The sequence below is a fragment of the Ranitomeya imitator genome, chromosome 1 (genome assembly GCF_032444005.1).
Source record: "Ranitomeya imitator isolate aRanImi1 chromosome 1, aRanImi1.pri, whole genome shotgun sequence".
NCBI classification, from domain to species: domain Eukaryota; kingdom Metazoa; phylum Chordata; class Amphibia; order Anura; family Dendrobatidae; genus Ranitomeya; species Ranitomeya imitator.
Window position 1 is genome coordinate 225,436,914 of NC_091282.1, and position 21,772 is coordinate 225,458,685.

Genomic DNA, 21,772 nt, shown 5'->3' on the forward strand with positions numbered 1-21,772 from the left:
AGTACTTTTTTGCCCCACTGTATATGTTAAATACAGACACAGCCAGAATAAAATCCTTTATTTGAAAAAATTACACAGACTCCTTTAATATTCTGAATTAAACCATACTTACTGCAACACCTAATTCCCCAAAGCCCTCGATCTCCTGTAATAAAAATAAAATAAAAAAAACAACAATATACCATACCTGTCTGTCGTTGTGTCCCACGCTATAATCCATATCTGGGGGCTAAATAGTTTTCAACCTGGACGGTGCCGAGATGCGACTGTCCCAGCTGAAAACCACTGTTATTAGCGGCAGCAGGAGTCGGATGATGGGGTAAGAGTCCCAAAAGCCCCCACCTGCTGTCATCGTTCGGACTTTAATATAACGCTCATCATTCTCCTCTGCTCGCCGGCAGATCAGGGGAGAATGATGAGAGCCGGCTTCAGCACCTGTCACCGGGGAACAGTGCTTACTGTAGCACTTCTTCCTCGGTGCCAATGCGTGTCACATGGAGGACATCAATGTGTGTTCTCCGTGTGTGAGACGTTTTGCCGTTCGTGCTGAAGGTAAAAAAACGGACATGTCAGCGTTTTTTGCCCACGGACACACGGTCCATGGAAACACACTGACATGGGCAAAGACCCATTCATTTGAATGGGTCTACATGTGTAGGTGTCTCCGGTACGTGTGGTGACAGTTTTCACACGTACCGGAGACACCTACACACGTATGTGTGAACGGGGCCTAAGTGAGCATTTCTCCTTTGCTGAGATAATCCATTCACCTCATGTGTAGCATATCAAGATGCTGATTAGACAGCATGATTATTGCATAGGTGTGCCTCTGGGTGGCCACAATAAAAGACCATTCTAAAATTTGCAGTTTTACAGTATTGGGGAGGTCAGAAAAACAGCCAGTACCTGGTATGACCACTAGAGTTGAGCGACCTTGACCTTTTTAGAGTCGAGCCGGGTTTTGCGAAACCCGACTATGTCCAAAGTCGGGTCGAGTGAAATCGGCCGATTATGACGTAAAGTCGGGATCGACCGAAACACGAAACCCAATGCAAGTCAATGGGGCAGCATAGTCGGCAGTGAGTGGGGGCCAGGAAAACACCTAGAGTGGCCATTTTAATGTCAAAACCATCCATTCTTCTTAATGAAGCTTGTCAAGCGTAATTTACCTTATAATAATTGGAAGGCATTTGAAATTGGGGGTCATTTGGCTAAAGTTGTGGGGGGTAGGGCTGGTTCAAGTAATTAGTGGGCCCAGGAAATCTGGACCACGTCACGGCAGTGGAGCAGGGAGAGGTAAGTATTTCAACTTTGCAAGTGCTGTGAACCTGAGCAAGCAGGGGGGGCCCACTCGTTGGCATTGGCACTGGCACAGGGCCCCTCAAAGTACAGCGGTGTGTTTGCACGGCGGGGGCGCCTCCCACCGGCAGCAACACTTTTGCGTACTATGAGAGGCCCTGTGCCAGTGACGTCGCCAACTAGTATTCCTCCCCCCACCTGATGAAGGAACCTGCACTTTCATCTGCACCTTCCTCTTTGTCCCCGTGTAAGGTGGTATGGTATGCGGGAAGAGCAACCTGACTTTCAGCAGGGTCACAATGTTGTTGTGTAGCGTGCACGGGGAATGTTGCGTTATGGGTCAATGTACCAGCAGACTCATCTATCACTGGCTGGGCAATGGGCACGATGAAGTGGAAACACAGATATAGGCCCAAAGAAGAAAGTGGGCTAAATGCAGTTCAAAATTGGTAACACAGGAATAACCAGGGGGCATTGCAGTGGAGGACAACTGGAATGAGAGGCTGACACAGAGAGTAGGGCCAAATCAGTAAGTAGTCGAAATGCAGTTCAAAATTGGCAACCGTAGTAAACAGGCGGCACAGCTTTGTTCAGTGGAGGAGAACAGCAAGGAGTGGCAGACACCGATAGTAGGCCCCAAACCAACTAGTACGCCAAATGCAGTTGTTCCATTTAACCACAATTTAATGAGAGCCTGAAGATAGAAGCTCAGGAAAGGCAACCTGGGGAACACCTTGGAGTGTAACACACCATCTCTCTCCACCCCATACCCATTTTGTATGGCCTAATGCAGTGTACTTTTCTACAACTACTAAACGAGAGTCGGAAGACCGAAGCAATGGCAAGGAAACCTGGGGAACACCTTAGAGTGTAACACACCCTCTCTCTACACCCCATACCCAATTTGAAGGCCTAATGCAGTGTAGTTTCCAAGAACTACTAAACGAGAGCCGGAAGATCGAAGCTCAGGAAAGGCAACCTGGGGAACACCTTGGAGTGTAACACACCCTCTCGCTACACCCCATACCCAATTTGAAGGCCTAATGCAGCGTAGTTTCCAACAACTACTAAACGAGAGCCGGAAGATCGAAGCTCAGGAAAGGCAACCTGGGGAACACCTTGGAGTGTAACACACCCTCTCTCTACACCCCATACCCAATTTGAAGGCCTAATGCAGTGTAGTTTCCAAGAACTACTAAACGAGAGCCGGAAGATCGAAGCTCAGGAAAGGCAACCTGGGGAACACCTTGGAGTGTAACACACCCTCTCGCTACACCCCATACCCAATTTGAAGGCCTAATGCAGCGTAGTTTCCAACAACTACTAAACGAGAGCCGGAAGATCGAAGCTCAGGAAAGGCAACCTGGGGAACACCTTGGAGTGGAACACACCATCTCTCTACACCCCATACCCAATTTGAAGGCCTAATGCAGAGTAGTTTCCAAGAACTACTAAACGAGAGCCGGAAGATCGAAGCTCAGGAAAGGCAACCTGGGGAACACCTTGGAGTGTAACACAACGTCTCTCTACACGACGGAAGGGCTGATTCTTAGGAAGGAAGGCTGTTGGAAATAAGCATTGCGCGTCCGAGGGTGATTATATTCTTATTAGGTATATACTCACCCTCGGACGCGCCCTGCTTCTTTATTTGGAATGAATGTTTATTTGCAATGTGGTGTTGACTTTCTCTATTATTTTGGTAATTAATGATTTTATTATTTTCATTATTTTGCATCTTCTCGGCAATAATATAAAGAAGACGCGACAGGACAACACTCGGTGGATGCCATATGTGTGTTTTCAATTTAAAAAAACTTTCAGTTAACTACTTGCAGGAGAAAGTAATTGTAGCTGGTGGCCATTTTTAGTACTGTACCAGATTAGAGTTGTGTGTTTGTTTTTAATGTTAAAATGTCTGCATTTGATATCTCACCAGTATTTTCTTTTTTATAAGCAAAATACTTATTTTTATATTTTCTGATGTTGGTTCCAGGGGTACACGGCCAGCAGTGCCCTGGTCAGTGTAGTAGTAGTTGAAAGAATGGACCGCAGACAGGCATCGAAGGCCTAAAATAATAACACATGGCTGTAGGCAATTTTAAATTGGTTCCAGGGGTACACGGACAGCAGTGGTGTGGTCAGTGGAGGCCTAGTGGAAGGAGTGACCGCAGACAGGCATCGAAGGCCTAAAATAATAACACATGGCTGTAGGCAATTTTAAATTGGTTCCAGGGGTACACGGACAGCAGTGGTGTGGTCAGTGGAGGCCTAGTGGAAGGAGTGACCGCAGACAGGCATCGAAGGCCTAAAATAATAACACATGGCTGTAGGCAATTTTAAATTGGTTCCAGGGGTACACGGGCAGCAGTGACCTGGTCAGTGTAGTAGTAGTTGAAAGAATGGACCGCAGACAGGCATCGAAGGCCTAAAATAAAAAAATTGGGCTGGCTGTAGGCAATTTTAAATTGGTTCCAGGGGTACACGGGCAGCAGTGACCTGGTCAGTGTAGTAGTAGTTGAAAGAATGGACCGCAGACAGGCATCGAAGGCCTAAAATAAAAAAATTGGGCTGGCTGTAGGCAATTTTAAATTGGTTCCAGGGGTACACGGGCAGCAGTGGTGTGGTCAGTGGAGGCCTAGTGGAAGGAGTGACCGCAGACAGGCATCGAAGGCCTAACATAACAAACTTGGGCTGGCTGTAGGCACTTTTAAATTGGTTCCAGGGGTACACGGGCAGCAGTGGTCTGGTCAGTGGAAGTCTAGTGGAAGGAGTGACCGCAGACAGGCATCGAAGGCCTAAAATAATAACACATGGCTGTAGGCAATTTTAAATTGGTTCCAGGGGTACACGGACAGCAGTGGTGTGGTCAGTGGAGGCCTAGTGGAAGGAGTGACCGCAGACAGGCATCGAAGGCCTAAAATAATAACACATGGCTGTAGGCAATTTTAAATTGGTTCCAGGGGTACACGGACAGCAGTGGTGTGGTCAGTGGAGGCCTAGTGGAAGGAGTGACCGCAGACAGGCATCGAAGGCCTAAAATAATAACACATGGCTGTAGGCAATTTTAAATTGGTTCCAGGGGTACACGGGCAGCAGTGACCTGGTCAGTGTAGTAGTAGTTGAAAGAATGGACCGCAGACAGGCATCGAAGGCCTAAAATAAAAAAATTGGGCTGGCTGTAGGCAATTTTAAATTGGTTCCAGGGGTACACGGGCAGCAGTGACCTGGTCAGTGTAGTAGTAGTTGAAAGAATGGACCGCAGACAGGCATCGAAGGCCTAAAATAAAAAAATTGGGCTGGCTGTAGGCAATTTTAAATTGGTTCCAGGGGTACACGGGCAGCAGTGGTGTGGTCAGTGGAGGCCTAGTGGAAGGAGTGACCGCAGACAGGCATCGAAGGCCTAACATAACAAACTTGGGCTGGCTGTAGGCACTTTTAAATTGGTTCCAGGGGTACACGGGCAGCAGTGGTCTGGTCAGTGGAAGTCTAGTGGAAGGAGTGACCGCAGACAGGCATCGAAGGCCTAAAATAATAACACATGGCTGTAGGCAATTTTAAATTGGTTCCAGGGGTACACGGACAGCAGTGGTGTGGTCAGTGGAGGCCTAGTGGAAGGAGTGACCGCAGACAGGCATCGAAGGCCTAAAATAATAACACATGGCTGTAGGCAATTTTAAATTGGTTCCAGGGGTACACGGACAGCAGTGGTGTGGTCAGTGGAGGCCTAGTGGAAGGAGTGACCGCAGACAGGCATCGAAGGCCTAAAATAATAACACATGGCTGTAGGCAATTTTAAATTGGTTCCAGGGGTACACGGGCAGCAGTGACCTGGTCAGTGTAGTAGTAGTTGAAAGAATGGACCGCAGACAGGCATCGAAGGCCTAAAATAAAAAAATTGGGCTGGCTGTAGGCAATTTTAAATTGGTTCCAGGGGTACACGGGCAGCAGTGACCTGGTCAGTGTAGTAGTAGTTGAAAGAATGGACCGCAGACAGGCATCGAAGGCCTAAAATAAAAAAATTGGGCTGGCTGTAGGCAATTTTAAATTGGTTCCAGGGGTACACGGGCAGCAGTGGTGTGGTCAGTGGAGGCCTAGTGGAAGGAGTGACCGCAGACAGGCATCGAAGGCCTAAAATAATAACACATGGCTGTAGGCAATTTTAAATTGGTTCCAGGGGTACACGGGCAGCAGTGACCTGGTCAGTGTAGTAGTAGTTGAAAGAATGGACCGCAGACAGGCATCGAAGGCCTAAAATAAAAAAATTGGGCTGGCTGTAGGCAATTTTAAATTGGTTCCAGGGGTACACGGGCAGCAGTGGTGTGGTCAGTGGAGGCCTAGTGGAAGGAGTGACCGCAGACAGGCATCGAAGGCCTAAAATAATAACACATGGCTGTAGGCAATTTTAAATTGGTTCCAGGGGTACACGGGCAGCAGTGACCTGGTCAGTGTAGTAGTAGTTGAAAGAATGGACCGCAGACAGGCATCGAAGGCCTAAAATAAAAAAATTGGGCTGGCTGTAGGCAATTTTAAATTGGTTCCAGGGGTACACGGGCAGCAGTGACCTGGTCAGTGTAGTAGTAGTTGAAAGAATGGACCGCAGACAGGCATCGAAGGCCTAACATAACAAACTTGGGCTGGCTGTAGGCACTTTTAAATTGGTTCCAGGGGTACACGGGCAGCAGTGGTCTGGTCAGTGGAAGTCTAGTGGAAGGAGTGACCGCAGACAGGCATCGAAGGCCTAAAATAATAACACATGGCTGTAGGCAATTTTAAATTGGTTCCAGGGGTACACGGACAGCAGTGGTGTGGTCAGTGGAGGCCTAGTGGAAGGAGTGACCGCAGACAGGCATCGAAGGCCTAAAATAATAACACATGGCTGTAGGCAATTTTAAATTGGTTCCAGGGGTACACGGGCAGCAGTGACCTGGTCAGTGTAGTAGTAGTTGAAAGAATGGACCGCAGACAGGCATCGAAGGCCTAAAATAAAAAAATTGGGCTGGCTGTAGGCAATTTTAAATTGGTTCCAGGGGTACACGGGCAGCAGTGACCTGGTCAGTGTAGTAGTAGTTGAAAGAATGGACCGCAGACAGGCATCGAAGGCCTAAAATAAAAAAATTGGGCTGGCTGTAGGCAATTTTAAATTGGTTCCAGGGGTACACGGGCAGCAGTGACCTGGTCAGTGTAGTAGTAGTTGAAAGAATGGACCGCAGACAGGCATCGAAGGCCTAAAATAAAAAAATTGGGCTGGCTGTAGGCAATTTTAAATTGGTTCCAGGGGTACACGGGCAGCAGTGGTGTGGTCAGTGGAGGCCTAGTGGAAGGAGTGACCGCAGACAGGCATCGAAGGCCTAAAATAATAACACATGGCTGTAGGCAATTTTAAATTGGTTCCAGGGGTACACGGGCAGCAGTGACCTGGTCAGTGTAGTAGTAGTTGAAAGAATGGACCGCAGACAGGCATCGAAGGCCTAAAATAAAAAAATTGGGCTGGCTGTAGGCAATTTTAAATTGGTTCCAGGGGTACACGGGCAGCAGTGACCTGGTCAGTGTAGTAGTAGTTGAAAGAATGGACCGCAGACAGGCATCGAAGGCCTAACATAACAAACTTGGGCTGGCTGTAGGCACTTTTAAATTGGTTCCAGGGGTACACGGGCAGCAGTGGTCTGGTCAGTGGAAGTCTAGTGGAAGGAGTGACCGCAGACAGGCATCGAAGGCCTAAAATAATAACACATGGCTGTAGGCAATTTTAAATTGGTTCCAGGGGTACACGGACAGCAGTGGTGTGGTCAGTGGAGGCCTAGTGGAAGGAGTGACCGCAGACAGGCATCGAAGGCCTAAAATAATAACACATGGCTGTAGGCAATTTTAAATTGGTTCCAGGGGTACACGGGCAGCAGTGACCTGGTCAGTGTAGTAGTAGTTGAAAGAATGGACCGCAGACAGGCATCGAAGGCCTAAAATAAAAAAATTGGGCTGGCTGTAGGCAATTTTAAATTGGTTCCAGGGGTACACGGGCAGCAGTGACCTGGTCAGTGTAGTAGTAGTTGAAAGAATGGACCGCAGACAGGCATCGAAGGCCTAAAATAAAAAAATTGGGCTGGCTGTAGGCAATTTTAAATTGGTTCCAGGGGTACACGGGCAGCAGTGACCTGGTCAGTGTAGTAGTAGTTGAAAGAATGGACCGCAGACAGGCATCGAAGGCCTAAAATAAAAAAATTGGGCTGGCTGTAGGCAATTTTAAATTGGTTCCAGGGGTACACGGGCAGCAGTGACCTGGTCAGTGTAGTAGTAGTTGAAAGAATGGACCGCAGACAGGCATCGAAGGCCTAAAATAAAAAAATTGGGCTGGCTGTAGGCAATTTTAAATTGGTTCCAGGGGTACACGGGCAGCAGTGGTGTGGTCAGTGGAGGCCTAGTGGAAGGAGTGACCGCAGACAGGCATCGAAGGCCTAAAATAATAACACATGGCTGTAGGCACTTTTAAATTGGTTCCAGGGGTACACGGGCAGCAGTGGTCTGGTCAGTGGAAGTCTAGTGGAAGGAGTGACCGCAGACAGGCTTCGAAGGCCTAACATAACAAAATTGGGCTGGCTGTAGGCACTTTAAATTGGTTCCAGGGGTACATGGGCAGCAGTGTATGGTCAGTGGAAGTCTAGTGGAAGGAGTGACGGCAGACAGTCTTCGAAGGCCTAACATAACAAAATTGGGCTGACTGTAGGCACTTTTAAATTGGTTCCAGGGTAACACGGCCAGCAGTGGCCTGGTCAGTGTAGTAGTTGTAGAAAGAAGGGACCGCAGACAGGCTTCGAAGGCCTAACATAACAAAAATGTCAAAACAATGGTATTGTCAGTGCCAGGCATTGAAGGATGTCAGCGGCTAGACTACACATTGGTGAAGCTGTGAGAGATAATTTTGCTAGTGGTAGAGCACTGTTTGAGCTGGGGGGGGGAACTGTCTTGTGGCCGGCGGTACAGGCACAGGGCCCCTCATATTACAACGGTGTGTCTGACGTTGGGTGCGCACCACCACCGCCAGAGACACTTTATTGTACTATGAGGGACCCAGTGGCAGTGCCGTCGACCAAAAGCGGCCACACCCACCTCTTCAGACAAACAGCACTCTCAAGGGTCCAAGCGCAAAGTGGCGATAGCACGGCCCCGTGTGGGGAGTTTGGCCATTTCGTGAGGTGGAAACATGTCGTATGCTGGACAATCAGGTGAAGAAAATTACGAGATTGGAAAAGTCATTCAGAATAGTCCACAGGCAAGACCTTTTCATAGGAAAGCTAGGTGTCAGCCGGGCAGGGTGGGGCAAAAGATTTTGAAATCCAGTTGTGGTTCATTTTAATGAAGGTTAGATCATCTACATTTTGGGTAGCCAGACGAGTCCTTTTTTCTGTTAGTATTGAACCTGCAGCACTGAATACTCTTTCTGATAGGACACTAGCTGCCGGGCAAGCAAGCTCCTGCAATGCATATTCTGCCATTTCTGGCCAGGTGTCTAATTTGGATGCCCAGTAATCAAATGGGAATGACGGTTGAGGGAGAACGTCGATAAGGGATGAAAAATAGTTTGTAACCATACTGGACAAATGTTGTCTCCTGTCACTTTGAATTGATGCTGCAGTACCTGTCCTGTCTGCGGTCATAGAAAAATCACTCCACAACCTGGTCAGAAAACCCCTCTGTCCAACGCCACTTCTGATTTCTGCCCCTCTAACACCTCTGGTCTGCTGGCCCCTGGAGCTCGTGTGAGAACGATCACGGGCGCTGTGTGCAGGGAATGCCAGAAGCAAACGGTCAACAAGAGTTGATTGTTTTGTTGCTAATATTAGTTCCAAGTTCTCATGTGGCATAATATTTTGCAATTTGCCTTTATAGCGAGGATCAAGGAGGCAGGCCAACCAGTAATCGTCATCGTTCATCATTTTTGTAATGCGTGTGTCCCTTTTGAGGATACGCAAGGCATAATCCGCCATGTGGGCCAAAGTTCCCGTTGTCAAATCTGCGGTTGTGCTTGGTTGAGGGGCAGTTGCAGGCAAATCTACGTCACTTGTGTCCCTCAAAAAACCAGAACCCGGCCTTGCCACGCCACCAATTTCCCGTGCCCCCGGGAAAGCTTCCTCATTAAAAATATACTCATCCCCATCATCCTCCTCATCCTCCACCTCCTCTTCGCCCGGTACCTCGTCATGTACACTGCCCTGACCAGACAATCGCTGACTGTCATCAAGGCTTTCCTCTTCCTCTGGTGCAGACGCCTGATCCTTTATGTGCGTCAAACTTTGCATCAGCAGACGCATTAGGGGGATGCTCATGCTTATTATGGCGTTGTCTGCACTAACCAGCCGTGTGCATTCCTCAAAACACTGAAGGACTTGACACATGTCTTGAATCTTCGACCACTGCACACCTGACAACTCCATGTCTGCCATCCTACTGCCTGCCCGTGTATGTGTATCCTCCCACAAAAACATAACAGCCCGCCTCTGTTCGCACAGTCTCTGAAGCATGTGCAGTGTTGAGTTCCACCTTGTTGCAACGTCTATGATTAGGCGATGCTGGGGAAGGTTCAAAGAACGCTGATAGGTCTGCATACGGCTGGAGTGTACAGGCGAACGGCGGATATGTGCGCAAAGTCCACGCACTTTGAGGAGCAGGTCGGATAACCCCGGATAACTTTTCAGGAAGCACTGCACCACCAGGTTTAAGGTGTGAGCCAGGCAAGGAATGTGTTTCAGTTGGGAAAGGGAGATGGCAGCCATGAAATTCCTTCCGTTATCACTCACTACCTTGCCTGCCTCAAGATCTACAGTGCCCAGCCACGACTGCGTTTCTTGCTGCAAGAACTCGGACAGAACTTCCGCGGTGTGTCTATTGTCGCCCAAACACTTCATAGCCAATACAGCCTGCTGACGTATGCCAGTAGCTGCCCCATAATGGGAGACCTGGTGTGCAACAGTGGCAGGTGCGGATGGAGTGTTTGTGCGACTGCGGTCTGTGGACGAGCTCTTGCTTCTGCAGGAGGACGAGGAGGAGGAGGAGGAGGGGGTGCGAACGGCTACAGACAACTGTTTACTAGACCGTGGGCTAGGCAGAACTGTCCCAAACTTGCTGTCCCCTGTGGACCCTGAATCCACCACATTTACCCAGTGTGCCGTGATGGACACGTAACGTCCCTGGCCATGCCTACTGGTCCATGCATCTGTTGTCAGGTGCACCTTTGTGCTCACAGATTGCCTGAGTGCATGGACGATGCGCTCTTTAACATGCTGGTGGAGGGCTGGGATGGCTTTTCTGGAAAAAAAGTGTCGACTGGGTAGCTCGTAGCGTGGTACAGCGTAGTCCATCAGGTCTTTGAAAGCTTCGCTTTCAACTAACCGGTAGGGCATCATCTCTAACGAGATTAGTCTAGCTATGTGGGCGTTCAAACCCTGTGTACGCGGATGCGAGGCTAAGTATTTCCTTTTTCTAACCATAGTCTCATGTAGGGTGAGCTGGACTGGAGAGCTGGAGATCGTGGAACTAGCGGGGGTGCCGGTGGACATGGCAGACTGAGAGACGGTGGGAGATGGTATTGTTGCCGCCGGTGCCCTAGATGCAGTGTTTCCTACTACGAAACTGGTGATTCCCTGACCCTGACTGCTTTGGCCTGGCAAAGATACCTGCACAGATACAGCAGGTGGTGCGCTAAATGGTGGTCCTACACTGCCGGAAGGGATGTTGCGTTGATGACTAGCTTCATTGGCCGAGGGTGCAACAACCTTAAGGGACGTTTGGTAGTTAGTCCAAGCTTTCAAATGCATGGTGGTTAAATGTCTATGCATGCAACTAGTATTGAGACTTTTCAGATTCTGACCTCTGCTTAAGGAAGTAGAACATTTTTGACAGATGACTTTGCGCTGATCAATTGGATGTTGTTTAAAAAAATGCCAGACTGCACTCTTTCTAGCATCGGATACCTTTTCAGGCATTGCAGACTGAGCTTTAACCGGATGGCCACGCTGTCCTCCACCAGGTTTTGGCTTTGCCACGCGTTTTGGGCAAGATACGGGCCCGGCAGATGGAACCTGTGGCGATGTTGATGCCTGCTGCGGCCCCTCCTCCTCCTCTGCTTCAGAACTGCTGCCGCCTGCACCCTGTTCCCCCAATGGCTGCCAATCGGGGTCAAGAACTGGGTCATCTAATAACTCTTCTTGTACCTCCTGCGCAACTTCGTCTGTGTCACCGTGTCGTTCGGTGGTATAGCGTTCGTGATGGGGCAACATAGTCTCATCAGGGTCTGATTCTTGATCAGCACCCTGCGAGGGCAATGTTGTGGTCTGAGTCAAAGGACCAGCATAGTAGTCTGGCTGTGGCTGTGCGTCAGTGCACTCCATGTCAGATTCAATTTGTAATGGGCATGGACTGTTAACTGCTTCACTTTCTAAGCCAGGGACGGTATGTGTAAAGAGCTCCATGGAGTAACCCGTTGTGTCGCCTGCTGCATTCTTCTCTGTTGTTGTTTTTGCTGAAGAGGACAAGGAAGTGACTTGTCCCTGACCGTGAACATCCACTAACGACGCGCTGCTTTTACTTTTACCAGTTTCACGAGATGAGGCAAAAGAGCTAGAGGCTGAGTCAGCAAGATAAGCCAAAACTTGCTCTTGCTGCTCCGGCTTTAAAAGCGGTTTTCCTAATCCCAGAAAAGGGAGCGTTCGAGGCCTTGTGTAGCCGGACGACGAACCTGGCTCCACAGCTCCAGACTTAGGTGCAATATTTTTTCCCCCACGACCACCTGATGCTCCACCACTACCACTACCCTCATTACCAGCTGACAATGAACGCCCCCGGCCACGACCTCTTCCACTAGACTTCCTCATTGTTTTAAAAACGTAACCAAACTAACGTTATTTGTTGCAGTCACACAACTTACACGGTGAGCTATAACTTCTGTATGATTTAGCTACCCCTTTACAGGTTGGTGAGACCACAGCGAAAATCAGGCCCAATGTTACACACTCTTTTTTTGGTGGCTGCAAATTAGAGAGATGCCCCACACGCAGGACTGTCACTGAAGCACAAATGTTAATATTAATGTCACACTATTATTTTTTTTTTATTTTTATTTTTTTCAGGAACACTTTAGAAACCCCCCAAAAAAAAAAAAATAGATTTTTGCAGGGAGAATTTAGAAAACAAATGTAACAAACTATATGCTTTCTATGGGCCACTGAGTGAGAGATGACGCACACAGGAATCAGGAGTGGCACACAAGCCCAGAGGCCAATATTTTTCTACCAATGATTGATGGAGTTATTTTCTCTGGTAGATTTTGGAACCCAAATCAAGGAAAAAAAATGTAGGCTTTCTATGGACCACAATTGGAGAGAGAGAGAGAGAGAGATGGCACACCCAGGAGTCAAGACTGGCACACAAGCAGAAAGGCCAATATTAATCTCCCACTGTTTTTTTTGGTTGTTTTTTTTTTTTTTTTTTTCAGGGAGACTTTAGAAAAAAAAATAATAAAAAAAATATGATTTTATCAGGAAGAATTTAGAAACCAAATAAAATAAAATGATTTTTTCAGGGAGAATTTAGAAAACAAATAAAACCAAAAATAGGCGTTCTATGGCCCACTGACTGAGAGATGACGCACCCAGGAGTCAAGACTGGCACACAAGCAGAAAGGCCAATATTAATCTCCCACTGTTTTTTTTGGTTGTTTTTTTTTTTTTTTTTTCAGGGAGACTTTAGAAAAAAAAATAATAAAAAAAATATGATTTTATCAGGAAGAATTTAGAAACCAAATAAAATAAAATGATTTTTTCAGGGAGAATTTATAAAACAAATAAAACCAAAAATAGGCGTTCTATGGCCCACTGACTGAGAGATGACGCACCCAGGAGTCAAGACTGGCACACAAGCAGAAAGGCCAATATTAATCTCCCACTGTTTTTTTTTTTTTTTTTCAGGGAGACTTTAGAAAAAAAAATAATAAAAAAAATATGATTTTATCAGGAAGAATTTAGAAACCAAATAAAATAAAATAATTTTTTCAGGGAGAATTTAGAAAACAAATAAAACCAAAAATAGGCGTTCTATGGCCCACTGACTGAGAGATGACGCACACAGGAGTCAGGAGTGGCACACAAACCCAGAGGCCAATATTTTTCTACCAATGATTGATGTAGTTATTTTCTCTGGTAGATTTTAGAACCCAAATCAAGGAAAAAAAATATAGGCTTTCTATGGACCACAATTGGAGAGAGAGAGAGAGAGAGAGAGAGAGAGAGAGAGAGAGAGAGAGATGGCACACCCAGGAGTCAAGACTGGCACACAAGCAGAAAGGCCAATATTAATCTCCCACTGTTTTTTTGGTTGTTTTTTTTTTTTTTTTTTTTCAGGGAGACTTTAGAAATAAAAATAATAAAAAAAATATGATTTTATCAGGAAGAATTTAGAAACCAAATAAAATAAAATGATTTTTTCAGGGAGAATTTAGAAAACAAATAAAACCAAAAATATGCGTTCTATGGCCCACTGACTGAGAGAGAGAGAGAGATGGAACGCTTAGTACTGGCACACAAGCCCAAAGGGCAATATTAATCTCCCTTTTTTTTTCCAGGGAGAATTTCTGAAACCCAAAAAAAAAATAAAATAGGCTTTCTATGGCCCACTATTTGTGAGAGAGATGGGACGCTCAGGACTGGCACAGATGGCACGCTCAGGACTGGCACAGAAGCCCAGAGGCCAATATTAATCTCCCTTTTTTTCTGGGAGAATTTATAAAACCAAAAAAATATTTAAATAGGCTTTCTATGGCCCACTATTTGTGAGAGAGATGGCACGCTCAGGACTGGCACAGATGGCACGCTCACAACTGGCACAGAAGCCCAGAGGCCAATATTAATCTCCCTTTTTTTCTGGGAGAATTTATAAAACCAAAAAAATATTTAAATAGGCTTTCTATGGCCCACTATTTGTGAGAGAGATGGCACGCTCAGGACTGGCACAGATGGCACGCTCACAACTGGCACACAAGCCCAGAGGCCAATATTAATCTCCCTTTTTTCAGGGAAAATTTATAAAACCAAAAAAAAAATTAAATAGGCTTTCTATGGCCCACTATTTGTGAGAGAGATGGCACGCTCAGGACTGGCACAGATGGCACGCTCACAACTGGCACACAAGCCCAGAGGCCAATATTAATCTCCCTTTTTTCAGGGAAAATTTATAAAACCAAAAAAAAAATTAAATAGGCTTTCTATGGCCCACTATTTGTGAGAGAGATGGGACGCTCAGGACTGGCACAGATGGCACGCTCAGGACTGGCACAGAAGCCCAGAGGCCAATATTAATCTCCCTTTTTTTCAGGGAGAATTTATAAAACCCAAAAAAAAATAAAATAGGCTTTCTATGGCCCACTATTTGTGAGAGAGATGGCACACTCAGGACTGGCACACAAGCCCAAAGGCCAATATTAATCTCCCACTGTATTTTTATCAGGGAGAATTTATACACCCCACAAAAAAAAATACAGAAAAATGAAAAGGCTTTCTATGGCCCACTATGTGAGAGAGATGGCACACACAGGGATGGCACTCTAGCAGAAATGCCAAATTGCCAATCTTAATCTCCCACCAAAAAAAAAAAAAAAAAAAAAAACAGGGAATGTCCTACAATTACTATCTCCCTGCCTGCAGTAATCTCAGCCAGGTATGGCAGGCAGCTACTATCTCCCTGCCTGCAGTAATCTCAGCCAGGTATGGCAGGCAGCAATAAGGAGTGGACTGATGCACAAATGAAATAAAAAGTGTGGACAAACAAAAAAGATAGCTGTGCAGAAAGGAAGGAACAAGAGGATTTGTGCTTTGAAAAAAGCAGTTGGTTTGCACAGCGGCGTACACACAGCAATGCAGCTATCAGGGAGCCTTCTAGGGCAGCCCAATGAGCTACAGCGCTGAGGGGAAAAAAAAAAAAAAAAAAAATTCCACTGTCCCTGCACACCGAGGGTGGTGTTGGACAGTGCAAATCGCTGCAGCACAAGCGGTTTTGTGGTTAATGGACCCTGCCTAACGCTATCCCTGCTTCTGACAAAGCGGCAGCAACCTCTCCCTAAGCTCAGATCAGCAGCAGTAAGATGGCGGTCGGCGGGAACGCCTCTTTATAGCCCCTGTGACGTCGCAGACAGCAAGCCAATCACTGCAATGCCCTTCTCTAAGATGGTGGGGACCAGGACCTATGTCATCACGCTGCCCACACTCTGCGTTTACCTTCATTGGCTGAGAAATGGCGCTTTTCGCGTCATTGAAACGCGACTTTGGCGCGAAAGTCGCGTACCGCATGGCCGACCCCGCACAGGGGTCGGATCGGGTTTCATGAAACCCCGACTTAGCCAAAAGTCGGCGACTTTTGAAAATGTTCGACCCGTTTCGCTCAACCCTAATGACCACCATTTGCCTTACGCAGTGCAACACATCTCCTTCGCATAGAGGTAATCAGGTTGGTGATTGTGGCCTGTGGATTGTTGGTCCACGCATCTTTCAACGGATGTGCGAACTTGCTGGATATTGGCAGGAACTTGAACATGCTGTCGTATACACCGATCCAGAGCATCCCAAGCATGCTCAATGGGTGACATGTCCGGTGAGTATGCTGGCCATGCAAGAACTGAGATGTTTTCAGCTTCCTAGAATTGTGTACAGATCTTTGCAACAGGGGTCTGTGCTTTATCAGGTTGCAATATGAGGTGATGGTCGTGGATGAATAGCACAATAATGGGCCTCAGGATCTTGTCAGTCACCGTATTTCTGTGCGTTCAAAGTTGCTTCATTAAAATGCACCTGTGTTTGTTGTCTATAACATACGCCTGCCCATACCATAGTTTCACCGCTACCATGGACCGCTCGATTCGCAACGTTGACATCAGCAAACTGCTCACCCACACAATGTTTGCCATCTGCTCTGTACAGTGAAAACCGAGATTCATCCATGAAAAGTACACTTCACTAAAGTGCTAGATGCCATAAAACGTGAGCATTTGAAAACTCAAATCGGTTACGACCACAAACTGCAATCAGGTGGAGACCCCGATGAGGACGACGAGCATGGAGATTAGCTTCCCTGAGACGGTTTCTGACAGTTTGCACAGAAATTCTTTGATTATGTAAACCAGCTGTCTGGGTAGCTGGCCTGAGACAATCTTGGAGATGAAGATGCTGGATGTTGAAGAACTGGACGGATGCTGTTACATGTAGTCTGCGCACATAGTTTGCGGTTGTGAAGCCGCTTGGATGTACTGCCAAATTTTCTGAAACGCCTTTGGCGACGGGTTATGGTAGAGAAATGAACATTCAATCCACGGGAAACAATATTTGAGAGAAAAAGGCCTTTTATGTACATAGGAAATGTATTTTTAAGTCTATATACAGTCATGGCTGAAAGTGTTGGCACCATTTAAATTGTTCCAGAAAAAATGAATTATTTTTCCTTGAAAATTATTCTAAATTACACATGTTTTGTTATGCACATGTTTATTTCCTTTGTGTGTATTGGAACAATGCAAAAAAAAACAGAGAAAGAAAGTCAAATTGTACATAATTTCACACAAACCCCAATAATGGACTGGACAAAATTGTTGGCACCCTCAACTTAATATTTGGTTGCACACGCTTTGGAATAAACAATTGCAATCAATCACTTCCTATAACCATCAGCAAGCTTCTTTCATCTTTCAACTGGAATTTTGGACCACTCTTCTTTTGCAAACTGCTCCAGGTTCTCATATTTGAAGCTTGCCTTCTCCTTACAGCAATTTTAAGATCTCTCCACAGGTGTTCAATGGGATTTAGATCTGGACTCATTGCTGCTACTTCAGAACGCTCCAGCGCTTTTTTTCCATCCATTTCTTGGTGCCTCTTGAAGCTTGTTTTGGGTCATTGTCCTGCTGGAAAACCCATGACCTAGGATGCAAACCCAGCTTTCTGACAGAGTGACACAAAATCCTTTGGTAATCTTCAGATTTCATGATGTCTTGCACAAAGTCAAGGCACCCAGTGCCAGAGGCCGCAAAACAACCCCATAACATGTTTGAACCTTCATTATATTTGACTGTAGGTATTGTGTTCTTTTCTTTGTAGGCCTCATTCCATTTTCGGTAAGCAGTAGAATGATGTGCTTTACCAAAAAGCTCTATCTTGGCCTCATCTGTCCACAAGATGTTTTCCCAGAAGGATTTTGGCTTACATACATTTTGGAAAACTGTGATCTAGCTTTTTTATGTATCTGTGTAAGCACTGGGTTCCCCTGGGTCTCCTGCCATAGCGGTTCATTTCATTCAAATATTGACGGATAGGAACAGGTTGTGACTCAAACAATACAGGTTTCAGGAACAGGTTCAGGTTCAGACAACACGGGTTTCAGGAATAGGTTCAGGTTCAGAGAACACGGGTTTCAGGGACAGGTTCTGGTTGAGACAACACTGGTTTCAGGAAAAGGTTCTGGTTCAGACATGGGGGACTTGTTAACTGACTAGTTGAACACTTACTAATTCAAGATGGTTACTAGAGAGGGTGCCTTATATACTTGATGCCTCTCAGCTATTAACTTGGGGCATTTCCAAAGTGTGCTCTGCCAGTTTAAGAATCGGGGAGCACCTGTGCGGCATGTGTATGACAGGAAGCTGACCCCTCTTCTTCAAGCCTGCAAGCAAACTGCAGAAGAAGTGGGGCATGCCAATTCTCCCTGTAATCCCACAATCTCTCTCCGGAGCCACATTCTCTCCAATTCACTAGAAGAAAGGTTTTATCTCTCATCTTCTTTATGGCCAGGTTGCTTCTCACAAACAAAACATCCTCAGAGCAGACCGAAGCAGGCGTAGTACCAAGATCCTTGAATTTCAAAGTCTCTCTCTGCCTGGCCAGACCAGCCACCATCTTGTAAGAATCAAAAGCAAATTGGAGTTCTTCCTCTTGGTCAGTGGATAGGAAAGACCTGGAAAGGGCCTACACTTTAATGTTCTCATTAGCTGGTCACTAGAGAATTGAAGATACCCTCTCTGGGTCCATCTTCACACTGGTGTCCATGAGGATACTTCCCTGAAACTGTGAGGATCCAGGGAGCATGCCTATGGAGAAATTGCCTGGTCTGTGAGGAGGTAATGTCTCTGCTTCCTTTCTATTGGAGATGTCAACGCATGACCAGTCAGCGAATGGCAGATCTGGTGGAGAATATGACATTACTGGCTGCCGAATTGGAGGTACAGGGACCAGTCACCTCTTGTGACATGACTGTCCCCAATGAAGCAACTCACCAGATCTCCAGTCCAAAATGGGCTCATGAGTTTGCAACCATGGAAGGTCCAAGAGAAGTGGATGCAATAGACCAGGCAACACATAGAAGACGAGCATCTCCATATGAAGCATTTCAATCTGCAGTTCTACTTGCTCAGTGACCACTTGAATGACTTGTATAGTGCCTTTCCCTCAACGGAGGATAAATTCAAAGATCTCTGAAGGCGTTTTATGGGAATCTGATACCGATCCACCACAGCTTGCTGCAGGAAATTTCCTACTGAGCCAGAGTCAAGGTAGGCTGCCTCAACAAACCAGGCGCCTCCACATGACACAGATACAATGCCTACAAGTAGTATTCAACCCCCTGCAGATTTAGCAGGTTTAATAAGATGCAAATAAGTTAGAGCCTTCAAACTTCAAACAAGAGCAGGATTTATTAACAGATGCATAAATCTTACAAACCAAAAAGTTTTGTTGCTCAGTTAAATTTTTATAAATTTTAAACATAAAAGTGTGGGTCAATTATTATTCAACCCCTAGGTTTAATATTTTGTGGAATAACCTTTGTTTGCAATTACAGCTAATAATCGTCTTTTATAAGACCTGATCAGGCCGGCACAGGTCTCTGGAGTTATCTTGGCCCACTCCTCCATGCAGATCTTCTCCAAGTTATCTAGGTTCTTTGGGTGTCTCATGTGGACTTTAATCTTGAGCTCCTTCCACAAGTTTTCAATTGGGTTAAGGTCAGGAGACTGACTAGGCCACTGCAACACCTTGATTTTTTGCCTCTTGAACCAGGCCTTGGATTTCTTGGCTGTGTGCTTTGGGTCGTTGTCTTGTTGGAAGATGAAATGACGACCCATCTTAAGATCCTTGATGGAGGAGCGGAGGTTCTTGGCCAAAATCTCCAGGTAGGCCGTGCTATCCATCTTCCCATGGATGCGGACCAGATGGCCAGGCCCCTTGGCTGAGAAACAGCCCCACAGCATGATGCTGCCACCACCATGGTTGACTGTAGGGATGGTATTCTTGGGGTCGTATGCAGTGCCATCCAGTCTCCAAACGTCACGTGTGTGGTTGGCACCAAAGATCTCGATCTTGGTCTCATCAGACCAGAGAACCTTGAAACAGTCAGTCTCAGAGTCCTCCAAGTGATGAGCAAACTGTAGACGAGCCTTGACATGACGCTCTGAAAGTAAAGGTACCTTACGGGCTCGTCTGGAACGGAGACCATTGCGGTGGAGTACGTTACTTATGGTATTGACTGAAACCAATGTCCCCACTGCCATGAGATCTTCCCGGAGCTCCTTCCTTGTTGTCCTTGGGTTAGCCTTGACTCTTCGGACAAGCCTGGCCTCGGCACGGGAGGAAACTTTCAAAGGCTGTCCAGGCCGTGGAAGGCTAACAGTAGTTCCATAAGCCTTCCACTTCCGGATGATGCTCCCAACAGTGGAGACAGGTAGGCCCAACTCTTTGGAAAGGGTTTTGTACTCCTTGCCAGCCTTGTGACCCTCCACGATCTTGTCTCTGATGGCCTTGGAATGCTCCTTTGTCTTCCCCATGTTGACCATGTATGAGTGCTGTTAACAAGTTTGGGGAGGGTCTTAAATAGTCAGAAAAGGCTGGAAAAAGAGATAATTAATCCAAACATGTGAAGCTCATTGTTCTTTGTGCCTGAACTACTTCTTAATACTTTAGGGGAACCAAACAGAATTCTGGTGAGTTGAGGGGTTGAATAATAAATGACCCTCTGAAAAGACTTTTCACAATTAAAAAAATATAAATAAACAAAGAAATAACATTCTTTTTTTGCTGCAGTGCATTTCACACTTCCAGGCTGATCTACAGTCCAAATGTCACAATGCCAAGTTAATTCCAAATGTGTAAACCTGCTAAATCTGCAGGGGGTTGAATACTACTTGTAGGCACTGTACATTCAGAGTCAACAGTGGAGAGAAATTACTCTCTCCCAGGGTAACTTCTCCTACAGACCCTAGATTTTGTAGTTTTTCCGACTTCTCAGGACAAGAACGGATGAGATGTTCCTTGATACTGCAGAAGTAGCACAATACCTTGGCACGACAGTGTTCCAGCTGCTGCTCATTTAGCCTAATACAATCGACCTGCATGGGTTCAGAGAAAATACAGCTGTCTCAAAAACCTAGGGAACGAGCCATCTCTGGAAGGATGGAGCCAGATACCACAGTTTCCTCTCATGGGTAACCTCTCTGGTCCGTTACTGGAACCTGAAATCAATCCAGATTGCCAGGGAAATCAGGTTGTCTAGAGTAGCAGGGATGTCTCCACCAGACAATTCTTCCTCAATCCTTCTGGACCAACCCTCTCAAAAGGTGACCACCAAAGCTTCGTTGTTCCAACCAAGTTCAGAAGACAGGGTGCACAAGCGGACGGCATTATGGCTTACAGACAAACCTCACTGACACGTTCTGAGAAGGGAAGATGCAGAAAAAAAATTACACAACCTGGTTCATCAAAGACCTTACAAAAGGCCACCAGGAAAGCCTGCAGATCCGAGGTCACAGGGACACCTCTCTCCCATAAGGGGTTAAGCCATGCTAAGGCCTTTCTTGCTAGGTGGGACATCAAGAATCCCACTTTAGCCCGATCAGAAGGAAACTGATGGACCCACATTTCATAGTTCAGCGTGCACTGGTTTAGCAACCCACGGCACTTCTTAGGATCCCTGTCATAATGTGATGCTGCAGACAGATGAAGTTTAGCTCCAAGAGCATAAGTTGCAGACTGAGTAAGTCACGGCCTCAGTGGCTGCAACTTGGATGAAGCAGCCAACGTCAGGGATTCCAGATGGCTATTCACTGCCCACAGATAGGAAACAATTTTGTCCTGCAGATCTAGCTGGTGGGACATCTCTTGATACAACTGCGAGTGCAATGGGGCATTGGGATCAGTGGGGTACATGGCCTGAGCAAACTATCACACATGTGGATTGTAAACCCACTGTGCCCCAACCAGGCTTACTCGGGAAGGGTGTGGCTAAGCAGCTACCTGGTGTTTACTAACCAGTATGACAGTGATGCCATTCATCAGCGACGTCACTGTCACGCGCCACCTGCGATGGGTGCACACAAGTCAGTCATCTGCCTCTGATAGGTCGACGGCCTATTGCAACGGCGATGGGGCAACATATTTCAACTGAATGTGCGTCTGAGGACCCA